This window comes from Pipistrellus kuhlii, unplaced genomic scaffold, assembly GCF_014108245.1.
Source record: "Pipistrellus kuhlii isolate mPipKuh1 unplaced genomic scaffold, mPipKuh1.p scaffold_m20_p_1, whole genome shotgun sequence".
Taxonomy (NCBI): domain Eukaryota; kingdom Metazoa; phylum Chordata; class Mammalia; order Chiroptera; family Vespertilionidae; genus Pipistrellus; species Pipistrellus kuhlii.
The window spans coordinates 72,969,837-72,984,855 of NW_023425404.1; the positions used below are offsets into that span (position 1 = coordinate 72,969,837).

Here is a 15,019-nt window from a genome sequence, read left to right on the forward strand (position 1 = left end):
ATCTCATCTGATCCAGTGTGTCCTTTGGAGTCACAGTTCCTTGTTAAGTTTTTGTCTGGAAGATCTATCCAGTGAAGTCAGCTGGCTGTTAAAATCTCCTACTATGACTGTATTGTTGATCTCTAGTCCTCTAGAAGTATTTTTATGTATTTAGGTGTCCTATATTGGGTGCATATATATTTACCAGGGTTATATCCTCTTGTTGGATTGATCCCTTTAGTATTATGTAGTAACCTTCATTGTCTCTTGTGATGACCTTCATTTTGAAGTTTATTTTGTCAGATATGAGTATTGCTACTCCAGCTTTTCTTTTCCTTTTCCATTTGCATGGAAAATTTTTTGTCATCCCTTCACTTTCATTCTCTGTGTGTCTTTTGTTTTGAGGTGGATCTCTTGTAGACAGCATATAGTTGGGGCATGTTTTTCTACCCATTCAGCTGCCCTATGCCTTTTGATTGGAGCATTTAATCCATTTACATTTAGGGTTATTATTGATAGGTACTTATCTATTGCCATTTTAATTCTGTATGGCCATTTAATTCTCTCTCTGTTTCTTCTTCTCATTTCAGCAGTCCCTTAAGCATTTCTTGTAATGCTGGCTTGGTGGCAATATACTCGTTTAGCCTTTTTTTTTTTTTTTTTTTTTTTTTTTTTTTTTTTTTTGTCTGGGAAGCTCTTTATTTGACCATCTATTTTGAATGATAGCCTTGCTGGATATAGTAATCTTGGTCTCAGAGCCTTGCTTTCCATTACCTTGAGTACGTCTCATGCCTTTCCTTTCTGGCCTCTAGAGTTTCTGTGAGAAATCAGATGTCAGCCTTATGGGAACTCTTCATAGGTGACAGTTTGCTTTTTTCTTGCTGCTTTTAATATTCTCTCTTTGTCTTTACTTTTTGGCATTTTAATTATGATGTGTCTGGTTGTGGGCCTGTTTGGATTCTTCTTGTTTGGGTTCTCTGTGCCTCCTGACCTTGTGTGATTTTTTCTTTACCGGGTTAGGGAATTTTTCTGCAAACATGTTCTCTATCCCTTTCTCCCTTGCTGCCTCTTCTGGTACATCTGCTATTTTAATATTGTTTCACATCGTCCCACAGCTCCCTTAAGCTGTCCTCCTGTTTTTTAATTGTTTTTTTATTTTTACTAGAGGCCCAGAGCACAAAATTCATGCACAGGGGGAGGGGGTTGTCTCTCAGTCCAGCCTGCACTCTCTCCAATCTGGGACCTCTTGAATGATGTCCTACTGCCAGTTTATAGAGATTGGGCCTAAACCAGAGGTCTAATATCCCTCTCGCAATCCAGGACTACTGACTCCTAACCACTCACCTGTCTGCCTGCTTGCCTAATTGCCCCTAACCACTCTGCCTGCCGGCCTGCTCACCCTCAACTGCCCTCCGCCACCAACCTGATCAATCCTAACTTCCCCCTGTGCCAGTGTGCTTGCCCCCAACTGCCTCCCCTGTTGGCTTGCTCACCCCAACTGTCCCCCTGCTGGCCTGCTCTCCCCAACCTTTCCTCCCCACTGGCCTGCTCACCCCAACTGCCCCATGCTGGCCTGCTCACTCCAAATTGCCCCCCCCACCCTTATCACCTTCAACTGACCCCCTCTGACAGAGTGAGGGGCTGAGGGCTGTTTTCAGGCTGGCCACACCCCCTTTAGAGTGGGGGTCCTCACTGGAGTGCCTGGCCAGCCCCTGAGGGGGCCTTCACCCCATGGGAGTGTGGCCAGCCTGGGTGAGGAGCTGAGGGATGTTTTCAGGCTGGCCACACTCCCAGCAATCCAGGCTCCCAGTCCCCTCCCTTTTTTCCCCCCAGCACCTCCTTGAGCGGAGGCCAGGGCCAGCTAGAAGCAGGTATCTGGGATTTATTTATCTTCTATAATTAAAACCTTGTAGCCTTGAGTGGAGGCCAGGGCTGGCTGGAAGCAGGTATCTGGGATTTATTTATCTTTTATAATTGAAACTTTATAGCCTTGAGCGGAGGCCAGGGCTGGCCATCATTGGGGGTTGGCAGCGGGGTGGGGGTGGGGTGGGGGTGGGGAGCAGGGGAAGCTTGGCTTCCTCCATTGTTGGGGGCAACCCAAGCCTCCTGCTCACTCCAGCTCTGTGGCTGCCACCATCTTAGTTGGACTAATTTGCATACTTGCTCCTGATTGGCTGTGGGTGTAGCAGAGTGATGGTCAATTTGCATGTTTCTCTTTTATTAGTGTAGATCACATGTGTCAAACACAAGGCCCGCGGGCCAAATCTGTCCCGCCAGGCCTTGCAATGTGGCCCGCACCGCGCTGTCATCACTGCACTCCGCTGCGTTTCCATCACAATGACAGTTTATGACTGTTCAGTAAACCATTCGGCCCACGATTTAGGCTGGATTTTAGATTTTGGCCCCTTCTCTGATTGAGTTCGACACCCCTAGTGTAGATTATTTGATTGAGTGATTTTTTTTCAACCTTGTCTTACAATTTATTGATTTGATCTTCAGCTTCCCCTAATCTGGTGTGTATTCCTTCCAATGTGTTCTTTATTTGTGCTGTCATTCTTTATTTCCAGCTGTTGTTTTTCATAGTTACTATTTCTTTATTCATGCAGTTGAGCATCTTTACCATCATTACTCTGAACTCAGTTTTAGGTAAATTTCTTATCTCTGCTTCATTTATCTCTACTGCTGAAGATATCTCTCTCTCTCTCTTCCTTCCTTCCTTCCTTTCTTCCTTCCTTCCTTCCTTCCTTCCTTCCTTCCTTCCTTCCTTCCTTTCTTTCTTTCTTTCTTTCTTTCTTTCTTTCTTTCTTTCTTTCTTTCTTTCTTTTTTGTCTCCTCATTTTGGCTGTTTGGGTTTGTGACTATGTATTAGGTAGATCCTCTATGTCTCTCAATCTCTAGTGAGGACAGTGTCAATTGCTGTATCTGACTATTAGATCAGGCAAAGACTCACAGCCTCCAGAGATCACCTCTGCTTAACAGATTGATAGGATTCCAACTTGAATTGCCCCCAGGCAATCGTCCTCAGTTGTGGTGAGAGTTTTTAAAAACAGGATGGGGCATTTGCTTCTGCCTAGAGGCTAGTTGTCATTTTTAGTCTCTTAAATGGCCTCAAGGCAAGGTGTTTTTCAAAAGGGTAGGTCAACTGTCTTTCCTCTGAGGCAAGGCAAATGTCTGTGTGGGAAAGATGAACTTCTCAGTGTTAGGGGATGACAGCACAGGAATATGGGGGTGTCTGCCTTCTGAGCTCTAACTCCTGAGTTCCCAATCTTGGCTTCTGCTCACACAGTTCCAGTCCACTCTGCCTTCCCTCTGCTGGAGCACAAGGTGGGTGGCTCCACAGGGAATTTTGTGTGTTGGCCCTTTAAGAGGGTACCTAAATTTTCCAGCCTTTGTTCTCTGGCAGACAGCACTTCTGCTGCTTTTTACAGCCATATGTTATGTGGGTACTCCTCTCAATTGTGCTCTCTGCTGGGGGGCCCAGCTTGGGGATTAGACCCCAGAGTTCTCAGTGGTCACTTCCTTCAGCTGAGATATCTCCCTGGAACTTCGGTTGCTGTCTGTGGGCAGCTGGCCAGCCCTGTCACACCTCCGCCTCACCTATCAGTCTCTTTGCGGTCTCTACTTTTGGTCTTTGGGTCCTCTGTTGATTATTCAGGACATTTTTCTGAATTTTAATTGTAATTCCAGATTGTTTCTGGGAGCATGTGTGTGCAGCATCCACTTACTCTGCCACCATTTTTAATCTCCATTTTCTTTTCTGATTTGCCATAACTAGTTTTAGTAGTATGTATTTTTTTTTTACCTTGTGCATGTTACAGCAAAGATTCGATTTAAAAAATATATATATATATTTTTATTGATTTCAGAGAAGAAGGGAGAGGGGAGAGAGAGATAGTAACATCAATGATGAGAGAGAATCATTGATTGGCTGCATCCTGCACATCCCTTCCTGGGGAATGAGCCAGCAACCCAGGCATGTGCGCTTGACCAGATTTGAACCTGGGACCCTTTAGTCCACAGGCCAGTGCTCTATCCACTGAGCCAAACCAGCTAGGGCCAAAGCTTTTATTTTTGAATTAGTTTTCTGTACCTAATTAAAAAAAAATTTGTATATTAAAATTTTTTCTGTGCCTTTTTTAAGTAGAGAGTTCTAGAACACTTTATTTTATTTCATTAAAAAATATTTTTTAGTGATTTTTTTTGGATAGAGGAAGGGAAAAAGATAGCTAGAAACATTAATGAGAGAGAAACATTGATTAGCCACCGCTTGCATAACTCCTACTCGGACCAAGCCCGAAACCCAGGTATATGCACTGATATGGGCCACCACTCAACCACTGAGCCACACTGGCTGGCCTAGAAAATTTATTTTTTGTTTGTTTGTTATAATATATTTTTATTGATTTCAGAGAGGGAGGGTGAGAAAGATAGAAACATCAATGATGAGAGAGAATCACTGATGGGCTGCCTCCTGCACGCCCCCCGTTACCCCCAGACTTCGTGATCCCCAAGGACCACCAGGGAGCTGAGTCCGATGCAATAAACAAAAGAGCCTTTTCCATGCTAGCATGGGCTCTTCCCACTCACGCCGGCAGCATGGCAGAAGAGAGCAAATTTCGCCCAGTCCAGGGGTTTTACTCAGGTCGGTGGTGAGGTCACTGCCTCGGCTAACCCTGATTGGTTGGGTGAGGGCTAGGGTCCAGCCCCAGAATGGAGGATAACTCCGCCCTGCCCCACAGTGGAGTCAGGAGCCCATCCTCGCCCCGCCCTGCCCTCTCATTCCCCCCTTGTCTAATGTGCCTGAGTCAAATCATTGACTCAGCCTACTTCCTTTCAGCATAAACAACAAATACAGTTACCAAGACCCTTAGTACCACAGTTCCCATCAGTATTGTCCTCACTGAAGTCCAGTTCCCCTCCTGCAGGCATCAGTTCTCCTCCTGGCCTGCGTGGAGCCCAGGCTGGGGATCTCACAGGTGAGGCCGCTAGTTGCCAGGATCCATGGCCTAGAAAATTTTATTATTTATTTATTATTTAATTTTTTGTTTTGTTAATTCTCACCTGAGGAGATTTTTTTTCCCATTGAATTTTTTTTTGAGAGAGAGAGAGAGAGAGAGAGAGAGAGAGAGAGAGAGAGAGAGAGAGAGAGAGAAACAAGAGGGGAAAGACGAAAGAGAGAAACATAGATGTGAGACAGCATCGGTTGGTTGCCTCCTGCATGTGCCTCAGCTGGGGCTGAGGCTTGAGCCTGCAGCAGAGGTGCATTGGCTCTGACTACTGAGAAAAACCAGCCAGGGTGAAAACTTTTTTTAAACAAGGGCCCCAGTGATTTTAGGTTTTGATTAAAAGTGTGGTTTGGGGAAGCCCTTTAAAAAAAAAATTATTGATTTTTTACAGAGAGGAAGGGAGAGGGATAGAGAGCTAGAAACATCGATGAGAGAGAAACATCGACCAGCTGCCTCCTGCCGGGGATGTGCCCGCAACCAATGTGCATGCCCTTGACCGGAATTGAACCTGGGATCTTTCAGTCTGCAGACCGATGCTCTATTCACTGAGCCAAACCGGTTTTAGCCGGGGGGAAGCACTTTTAACCTTTATCGTGACATGACATATACAATAACATTAAATTACATATCACGTAATTGAACAAAAAAATAATTTCTTTATGTAACCTATTTAAAAAATATATTTTTTTATTGATTTCAGAGAGGAAGAGAGAGGGAGAGAGACAGAAACATTAATGATGAGAGAGAATCATTTATCAGCTGCCTCCTGCATGCCGCCTATTGGGTTGAGCCTGTAACCCTACCATGTGCCCTGACTGAAAATCAAACCATGATCTCCTGGTTCATAGGTTGATGCTCAACTGCTGAGCCACACCAGCCGGGCTATATACTATTAATAGATACATAAATACAATATTGTTTTAAAAACGAAATCATGTGTATATAGTTGTGTTAATAAAGATGAGTACACTAATCAAAAGTTATACATTAACAGCAAATCCAAATGAGAACAAAGATATTCTTTTGAATTCCATATTTCATTGAGCATCAAAACTCACCAATTTTTTAGTCCTTTTCTTGTACATTATTCTGTATTTACATTGTCTGTATCTGACTATAGCCCTGGATTTAATTTCATTTCTCTATGACATTCTCCGCAGATCTGTGTCACTGGCTGCTGCTTTGGGGGTTGGATGCTCTTCTGGGTGACATGGTTAGCCTAGAGCACCGACAACTCTTCACTCTGGGATTCCCTTTCCCGTACATTTTCTTTAAAAAAGTTTTTATTGATTTTTTACAGAGAGTAAGAGAGAGGGATAGAGTTAGAAACATCGAAGAGAGAGAATCATAGACCAGCTGCCTCCTGCACAACCCCCACCGGGGATGTGCCCGCAACCAACGTGCATGCCCTTGACTGGAATTGAACCCGGGACCTTTCAGTCCACAGGCCGACGCTCTATCCACTGAGCCAAACTGGTTTCGGCTTCCGTACATTTTCAAAAAATTTTGATAATGGCACCTATCATTATCAATTTTCTTTTCTCTTGGTTCTATCAAATCCAGTATTTTCAAGTTTATGGTCCCTGTCTTTATGGAGCTTGTAGTTTAGTGAGAAAATAACAGGGGTCCCTGATATAGATTAGGGGAATTATTCTCATACTAGTGGTGGATGTGTCCCATTAATCATGTCTTTGCCAACACTAGTATATGTCTGACTCTAATTTTTGCCAGTTTGACTATATGAATTGGTATTTCACTATGACTTTAATTTGCACTTTCCTGATTACTGGTGCCATTGACCATCCTAGCTATGCCAGTTCACATACTTTATAACATTTTTTAAGGATTATTTTTTTGTTCCTTATGTGTGTGTATGTGTGTGTGTGTATTTCTTTGTTGATTTCAGAAAGGAAGTGAGAGGGAGAGAGAAACATCAATGATGAGAATCATTGATCGGCTGCCTCCAGCACATCTCTCACTGGGGATCGAGCCTGCAACCCAGTATGTGCCCTTGGCTGGAATTGAACCTGGGACCTTTCAGTCCATAGGCCAACATTCTATCTTGAGCCAAACCAGCTAAAGTTGTGTAGTTCTTTATATATTCAGTATAACAACCATTTGTCTGTTATATGCATTGCAAATATCTTCTTCCATTCTCTGGACTATTTGTTAATTTTGTTTATGGTATCTCAAATAAACAAGTTAAAAATTATGTGATAAAATGCATCAAATTATTCCTTTAGAGCTGTGCCTTTTGCTTTATATTTATGGTTTGTCTTATTTAATCCCTCCCTCTCTCCCTTTCTTCCTTTCCTTCTCCTTGACTTCTTTTCCCTCCTTTCCCAAGACTCTTCTTTCTTTCAAGAAATCCTTCCTGATCATCTATTTGACCAGCTCAAGGAATTGGTATAAAAGTTTTTTTTAAAAAATATATATATTTTATTGATTTTTTAGAGAGAGGAAGAGAGAGGGATAGAGATCTAGAAACATCGATGAGAGAGAAACATTTATCAGCTGCCTCCTGCACACCCTCCACTGGGGATGTGCCCACAACCAATGCATTTGCCCTTGACAGGAATTGAACCCGGGACTCTTCAGTCCGCAGGCTGACGCTCTATCCATTGAGCCAAACCGGTTTCGGCTAAAAGTTTTTTTTTTTAGTGTAATAATGATATTAAGGTTTTTTTTCTTTGGTGTAGAGTCCTTTTCTTTTAGAGATACAGTTTGAAATATTTACAGATGAAATAGTCTGAGTGGAATTTTCCTCAAAATAATATGGGGCGGGAGTTGCTGGTGCAAGATTGGCCATGAGTTGGCAATTGTCAAAGCAGAGCAACAGGTACAACGAGGGTTCATTATACTGTTCTATCTAAGTCTGTATATGTTAAAATTTTCCCATAATAAAAAGCATAAAATATATAGAGAGGAAATTCTTCCCAGTCTTGTTATAAAAATATTTTCCTAAATAAAATTTTTTTCTTTTTTCTTCCCCCCCTTTCTTTTTTTCTTTTCTTTTTCCATTTAGACCTCTAATCTCTGGGTGTCTCTGAAGGAACACCATGGGAGAAGACCAGAGAACAAGACTTTACTTTGAGAAGGAGTGCTTGTGTAGTTGGCGGGGACCTGTAACAGTGTTTGTCTTAGGAAAGCCATTTCCAAACCAACAAGGACATTTGCTTGGCTGTGTGGAAACAATTTTTTGACCCAGATTTAAGGAATGAAACTGATTTATTGTCTATGAATAGGAATAACCAAAGGAAATATTTGATGACATTTATTAAACGATTTTTAAACCCTTGGTTGCTTTTTGACCATTGGCCAAAATTTTTTAATGTGATAACTGCATTATTTATCTAGTAAAAGAATTTTGCTAAAGCCTTCATCTCAAAAAGTTAGGTAATTATATTCTGCTCTTGGAATTCCTCCCTTCAAAGTAACATGCACAATCAGAGAGAAAGACATTTGAGGTGGGGGGGAGTGGCAGATGTTTTTAGATCTACTAGGAAAGGTTCAAGCTAAGAGTCTATGATCTGCTGGGATTTCTAACACATGTGAATTCTCACCACACTTTCTCTAATTTTACCAGTTGTAGCGAAATTGTTCATAGTGAATCCGCCAACTAATAACTTGCTTTAGTTATAGATCTCTTGATGGATTTTCAGATGTTCTTTTGATTTGTATTTTGCTCATTTCCCTCCAAGAAATTGTCAAGAAATGGTCTGGACTGGTGGACCCTTATCTTTATTTGTCCCAAGAGTTGGCATTGTTAGGACACCCAGTGAGTTAAACAAATGCAGTACTTTGCAGACTCTGCCATAGTTAGTTTAAACTTTAGAGAGGGAGAGAGAGAGAGAGAGAAAAAAAAAATCTGAGTTGAAATGGAGGGAGAGTGTTAGGAAGAAGAATGTGATTTGAAAAAAAAATTTTTTTAAATATATATTTTATTGATTTTGTACAGAGAGGAAGGGAGAGAGATAGAGTTAGCAACATCGATGAGAGTCATCGATCAGCTGCCTCTTGCACACCCCCTACTGGGGATATGCCCGCAACCAAGGTACATGCCCTTGACCGGAATCGAACCCGAGACCCTTCAGTCCCCAAGCCGACGCTCTATCCACTGAGCTAAACCGGTCTCGACAAAATTTGTTTTTCTTGTTCAGAATCAAAATGAGACTATCTAGTCTTACTGAGATCCAGGAGATCTCAGGATGAAGTGAAATACCCTGTTGTAATGCAAGCCAGCATGCATCTCTCGGCTTGCTATGTTGTGAGTTTCACAGCCATAGTATTTTATTGTCTGGTGCTCTATTTGCCCAACTCTTTCTACAGAAAGGCTCAACTAACCCATTATTAACCCTAAGGGCAAACTAAGCAGACTATTCAGCAGTAGTTCTTAAAGCAGATATACACTGTTCTAAGAAGTACATTCTGGTTGTCTCTGCTTATCTGTCTTTATGGTAAAGAATAGCTTCTTGTGAGGGACTCAGACAAGAGATATTCTCACCTTTACTAATCCCCAACTTTTAGTAACCACAAAAAATAAGAACCATTATAAAATGAGAAAGAGAACATCAAGTACTTAACTATCTCTGCAGCTTCCATTTTGCTCTGAGACAAAAATACATCGTTAATGAATTGTCACTTGTACTACCCACTAGTATATTCCTCATCACGTGGTCCATAACCTCGAGTCAGCATCCATGAACTTTGAAAGTGTAAACTCTTTTGCTACCATAATGTTCCAGATTGAATCATTGAGTCATGTGGCTTTTTGAAGTCTTCAAATAGAAATTTCTAAGCTTGAGTTAAACATAGAATAACAGAGAGGAGATAGTTGAATGAGGTTTGACAAAGTATGAAACAAATATGAGAAAATGACTAGAAGGCATCATTCTAGTATAATAATATTTACACTGTAATTCCTCCAAAAAAGAATTTAAAGTTGCTTAAAAGACATAGGGCTGAGATATTGCACTTCATTATCCATATATTATATTTCAAATTTTTAAGGGGCAGAGGGATGAGGAAACATTAAGGTTTAGTTTTAAGTTTCTTGTTAGTCAAGGCAAAAAGGAAAATCCTGTGTTAAATAGCTCTAATTAGCTAATTTAAAAAAGCATAAAGTCGTTAAGGAGAAACTGTTTTCTCCTGAAACTAAATCCCAAGAGAAATTCATTAAAATGAAAAAATTAAAAATTGGGTACTATATACCAGGAGTTTTTGCATGTTTTTATTCTCATTTAACCCTTACACAAGTACTGTGATGAATATTGTGTCATCTTCATCTTTCAGATGAGGAAACTGACCATTACAGTAGTTACATTGACTAGACACAGCCAGTTTTGAACCCTGATATCTCTGCATTAAAAAAGCCTACAGTCCTAGCTGAATTGACTCAGTGGATAGTGTCAGCCCACAGACTTAAGGGTCCTGGGTTTGATTCCGGTCAAGGGCATGTACCTTGGTTGCAGGCTCAATCCCCAGTCCTGGTTGTGGGAAGCAACCAACCCATGTGTCTCTCTCACATCGATGTTTCTCTCTCTCTGTCTCTACTCCTCCCTTCCATTCTCTCTGAAAATCAATGGAAAAATATGCTTGGATGAGGATTAACAACAATAAAAAAAGCCTACACTATGCTGGTCACACCACACTGCCACTCAGTGGACACTCATTATATTGTTGGTGTAGTTTTGGACGGTGGGTTCATTTTCAGTGGGGATTTGTCTGTAATATTATACAGCATGGACTGAGGCATAGTCCATCCAGAATAGTATTGCATTTATTTCTGTTAGGCACAGCAGATATGACTAGTTGTGAGTTTGTTTCTGTTAGGTACAGCATGTATGACTAGCCTTCAAGGGCTTCTTTTCCTAGAATCTTGAGGGAGAAGCTTATTTATTATTATTATTATTACTAGAAGCCTGATGCATGAAATTTGTGCAAGGGCCTCAGCCCTTGCAGCCCTGGCTTTGTCTGGAGTGTCATCTGGAAGGTCGTTCGGCTGTCTGGTCTAATTAGCATATTATTATAGATTATAATAATAATTATAAATTATTATTATTATAGATTATTATTATTATTATTATTATTATTTTATCCTCACCCAAAGATATTTTCCCATTGATTTTTAGAGTGAGTGGAAGGGCGGGGGAGAGATAGAAACATTGATATGAGAAAGACACATCAATTGGTTGCCTCTCACACAATCCCCAACCAGAGCTGGAGATTGAGCCTACTGCCTGCAACCAAGGTACATGCCCTTGACCAGAATCGAACCTGGGACCCTTCAGTCTGAAGGGCATGCTCTATCCACTGAGCCAAACGAGGTAGGGCTCAAACTGATTTGAGAATTTTCCTCTTTAAAAAAAAAAAATCTTTATCGTTCAGATTATTACAAATGTTTCTCTCCCCCCCTCAAATGCTCCCCTCCACCAGGTTCCTACCCCACCCTCTGCCCTTTCCCCACCCCCCATTGTCCTCATCTATAGGTGCACAGTTTTTGTTCAGTCTCTTCCCGCATCCACCACTCCCCTTTTCCCCGAGAATCATCAGTTCACTCCCCTTCCATACCTCTGATTCTATTATATTCAACAGTTACTATTGTTCATCAGATTTTTTAATTCCCTTGGCTTTTAGTTTCACTTGTTGATAGTTATGTATTTGTTCATAATTTTTATTTTTATTTTCTTCCTCTTCCTAAAGAACCCCCTTCAGCAATTCATATAATTCTGGTTTGGCAGTGATGAACTCCTTTAGCTTTTTTAATTTTATTTGTGAAGCTCTTTATCTGGCCTTTGATTCTGAGTGATAGCTTTGCTGGGTAGAGTATTTTTGGCTGTAGGTTCTTACTATTCATCACCTTGAATATTTCTTGCCATTCCTGTCTGGCCTTCTGTTGAGAAATCAGCTGACAATTGTATGGATGCTCCTTTATAGGTAACTACCTGCTTTTCTCTTGCTGCTTTTAATATTTTCTGTCTTTTGCCCTTGGAATTTTAATTATGATTTGTCTTGGTGTGGTCCTCTTTGGGTTCCTTTTGTTTGGGATTCTGTGCGCTTCCTGGACTTGTAAGTCTAATTCTTTCACCAGGTGGGGGAAGTTTTCTGTTACTGTTTCTTCCAATAGGCTTTCGGTATCTTGCTCTCTCTCTTCTTCTGGGACCCCCATAATTCTGATGTTGGTTCGCTTGAAGTTGTCCCAGAGGTTTCTTACACTATCTTCAACTTTCTGGATTCTCTTGTTTTCTTGCTTGTACGGAGGAGTGTCTTCTGGCTCTTTATGTTCCAAATCTTTGTCTTGATTCCTGTGATCTTCCAGACTGTTTTTAAGACTCTGTATAAAATTATTTATTTCAGACAATGTATTCTTTATTTCTAGTTGATCCCTTTTTATTTCTAGTTGATCCCTTTTTATATTCTCATAGGTCTTGTTTATTTTATCAGCCTTTTTTAGGAAATTATTGAAAAACCTTATAATTGTACTTTTGAACTCAATGTCCATTCTTTTACTATCTTCATCTCCTTCCTTTGTGTCCTGCCTCTTCTCTGTATTTTAGCTTCTTCCCTGATTTGATGGAATAGTTTTGTGTCCTAAGTGTTCTGGTACAGCCCAGTAGCACAGCCTTCCCAGTTACCTGAGGTGGACAGTCTTGGTGTAGCCCTTTGTGGGCTGTGTGTGCAGTCAAGCTTTGGATTCATCTCTCCTCAGGAAAATCCTATTCATGGCAAAAAAGAAAGCCAGCCTCCGGTAGAGCTTCTGTGCTCATCTTGGATGGGGCGGAGTCTCGGGTGGTGCAGACAAGCTTTGGTTTCTCGTCAGCCCCTCCCTGAGTCCCGCAGTAATGGCCGCTGGCTTCACACACCTCCGAGAGATCTCTGCCTGCTGCCTGACAGTCCAGCCTCTCCCTGACTGGGGCTGTCTGTCAGAACAATAGGGTGGTTCTGTTTTCCTCTGAACAAGAAAGCCAGCCACACATTAGTTGTCCGCCCTCTCCGTGTGCAGGGAGTAAGCCAGCAGCGAACTCGGGCAGTTGCCTTTTCACACACACAGTTCTCCGCACCTTCACAATTCTTGGGGCTCAATGTGCCTTCTCTCTCCTTCCCTGATGGTGGAGCCTCCTCTCAGCCAGCTATCTGGTGCTTCAGTGCGATGTTTCCCCTGTTTTCCAGTTCTAAATTCAAAATTGTTGTGGTAGATTGCATTCAGGTGTCTACCCTATGCCGCCATCTTGGTTTCCCACTTTCAATATTTCTTGCCACTCCCGTGCATAGTTTCTGTTGAGAAATTAGCTGACAGTCATATGGGTACTCTCTTTGTTGGTAACTAACTGCTTTTCTCTTGCTGTTTTTAAGATTCTCTCTTTGTCTTTTGCTCTTTGCATTTTAATTATAATGTGTCTTTAAAAAATATATATTTTATTGATTTTTTACAGAACAGAAGAGAAAGGGATAGAGTTAGAAACATCGATGATAGAGAAACATCCATCAGCTGCCTCTTTCTTGCACGCCCCCCACTGGGGATGTGCCCGCAACCAAGGTACCGGAATCGGACCCTTTCAGTCTGCAGGCCGACACTCTATCCACTGAGCCAAACCGGTTTCGGCAAGGATTCTTCATTCTTTTTGCTGTTCTGAGTGGGTATGTCCTGTCTCCTTATTTTCCAAATCACTGAATTGATTTTCAGCTTCATCTCCTCTACTATTGATTCCCTATAAACTATTCTTCATTTCAGTTATTGTATTCTTCAATTCTGACTGGTCCTTTTTAAAAAAATCCTCACCTGAGAATATGTTTTTATTGATTTTTAGAAAATGAGGTATAGAGGGGGAGAAAGAGAGAGAGAAAGATAGAGAAAGAGAGAGAGAGAGAGAGAAGGAGAGATATGCCAGAGAAACATTGATAGGTTGCCTCTTGTATATACCCTGCCTGGGAATCAACCTGCAACCTATTGGTGTATGGATGACACTCCAACCAACTGAGTCAATGGCCAGAGCTGACAGGTCTTTTCTTTTTAATACTGTTGAAGTTCTCACTAAGGTTACTGAGCATCCTTATAACTAGTGTTTTGAACTCTGTATCTGGTATATTGCTTATCTCCATTTTGTTTAGTTAGTTTTCTGGAGTTTTGTTCTGTTCTTTCACTTGGGACATGTTTTTTTGTCTCCTCATTTTGGCAGCCTCCCTGTGTTTGTTTCTATGTATTTGGTAGAGCTGCTACATCTCCTAGGCTTGGTAGAGGGGCCTAATGTAACAGCTGTTCTGTAAAGTCCAGTGTCACAGCCTCCCTGATGACTCAAGCTGGGCACTCAGGTGGGCTGTGTACACCCTCTTTTTAAAAACATTATTATTAATCCAAGAGAATAAGGGAGAGGGAGAGAGAGATTGAAACGTCAATGATGAGAGAGAATCATTGATTGGCTGCCTTCCGCATGCCCCCTCCTAGGGAATGAGCCCACAACCCGGTCATTTGCCCTGACTGCAAATCAAACCATAACCTCTTGGTTCATAGGTCGATGCTCAACCACCGAGCAACAATGGCCAGGCTCTTCTTGCAGTTGAGCCTTGACTGCTGTTGGCACGTCAGTGGGAGAGATTTACTCCTAAGCCAGTCAGCTTCAAGGGCTGGCTGCAACTATTGACCACCGACCTCTGACCACAGAGCAGGACTTACTGCAGCAGGGCTCTGGTGCCGAGTCCACCCTGTGTGTCACTCGTGGAGGTGGCTGGGTATTGATGCTTCAGTGTGGTTTGAAGCTGTCTACTGGGTGCATGGGCTCTGAGGCCTCCCAGGGGTTGCAGGCCAAAGTCAGCTGCCACCTGTGTTCTGCCCGGGGCCACCCAGCAGGGAGCTACAAAGCCATCAATGGAGGGCTGCTACTTGTGCTGGGTTTGGCAGGCCCCAGGTAAGGCCAGGCTGTGAACCAAGGCTGGCTGCTGCGAGTGCTAGGCCTGAGGCACAGGGCATGCCGAGGCCAGGTGCTGCTTGAGAGATTTTAGGAAAATCTGAAACATGAACCAAGCCAGGATATTTGTAT

At 42.1% G+C, this 15,019-nt stretch overlaps 1 protein-coding gene and 1 pseudogene across 6 annotated transcripts in view; both read right to left on the reverse strand.

The window, feature by feature from the left end:
* LOC118726610 (cofilin-2) overlaps window positions 1–15,019 on the reverse strand; it is a 112,066-nt gene that overhangs the window by 11,420 nt on the left and 85,627 nt on the right. The window lies entirely within an intron of this gene.
* On the reverse strand, window positions 5,869–6,251 carry LOC118703831 (annotated as a pseudogene).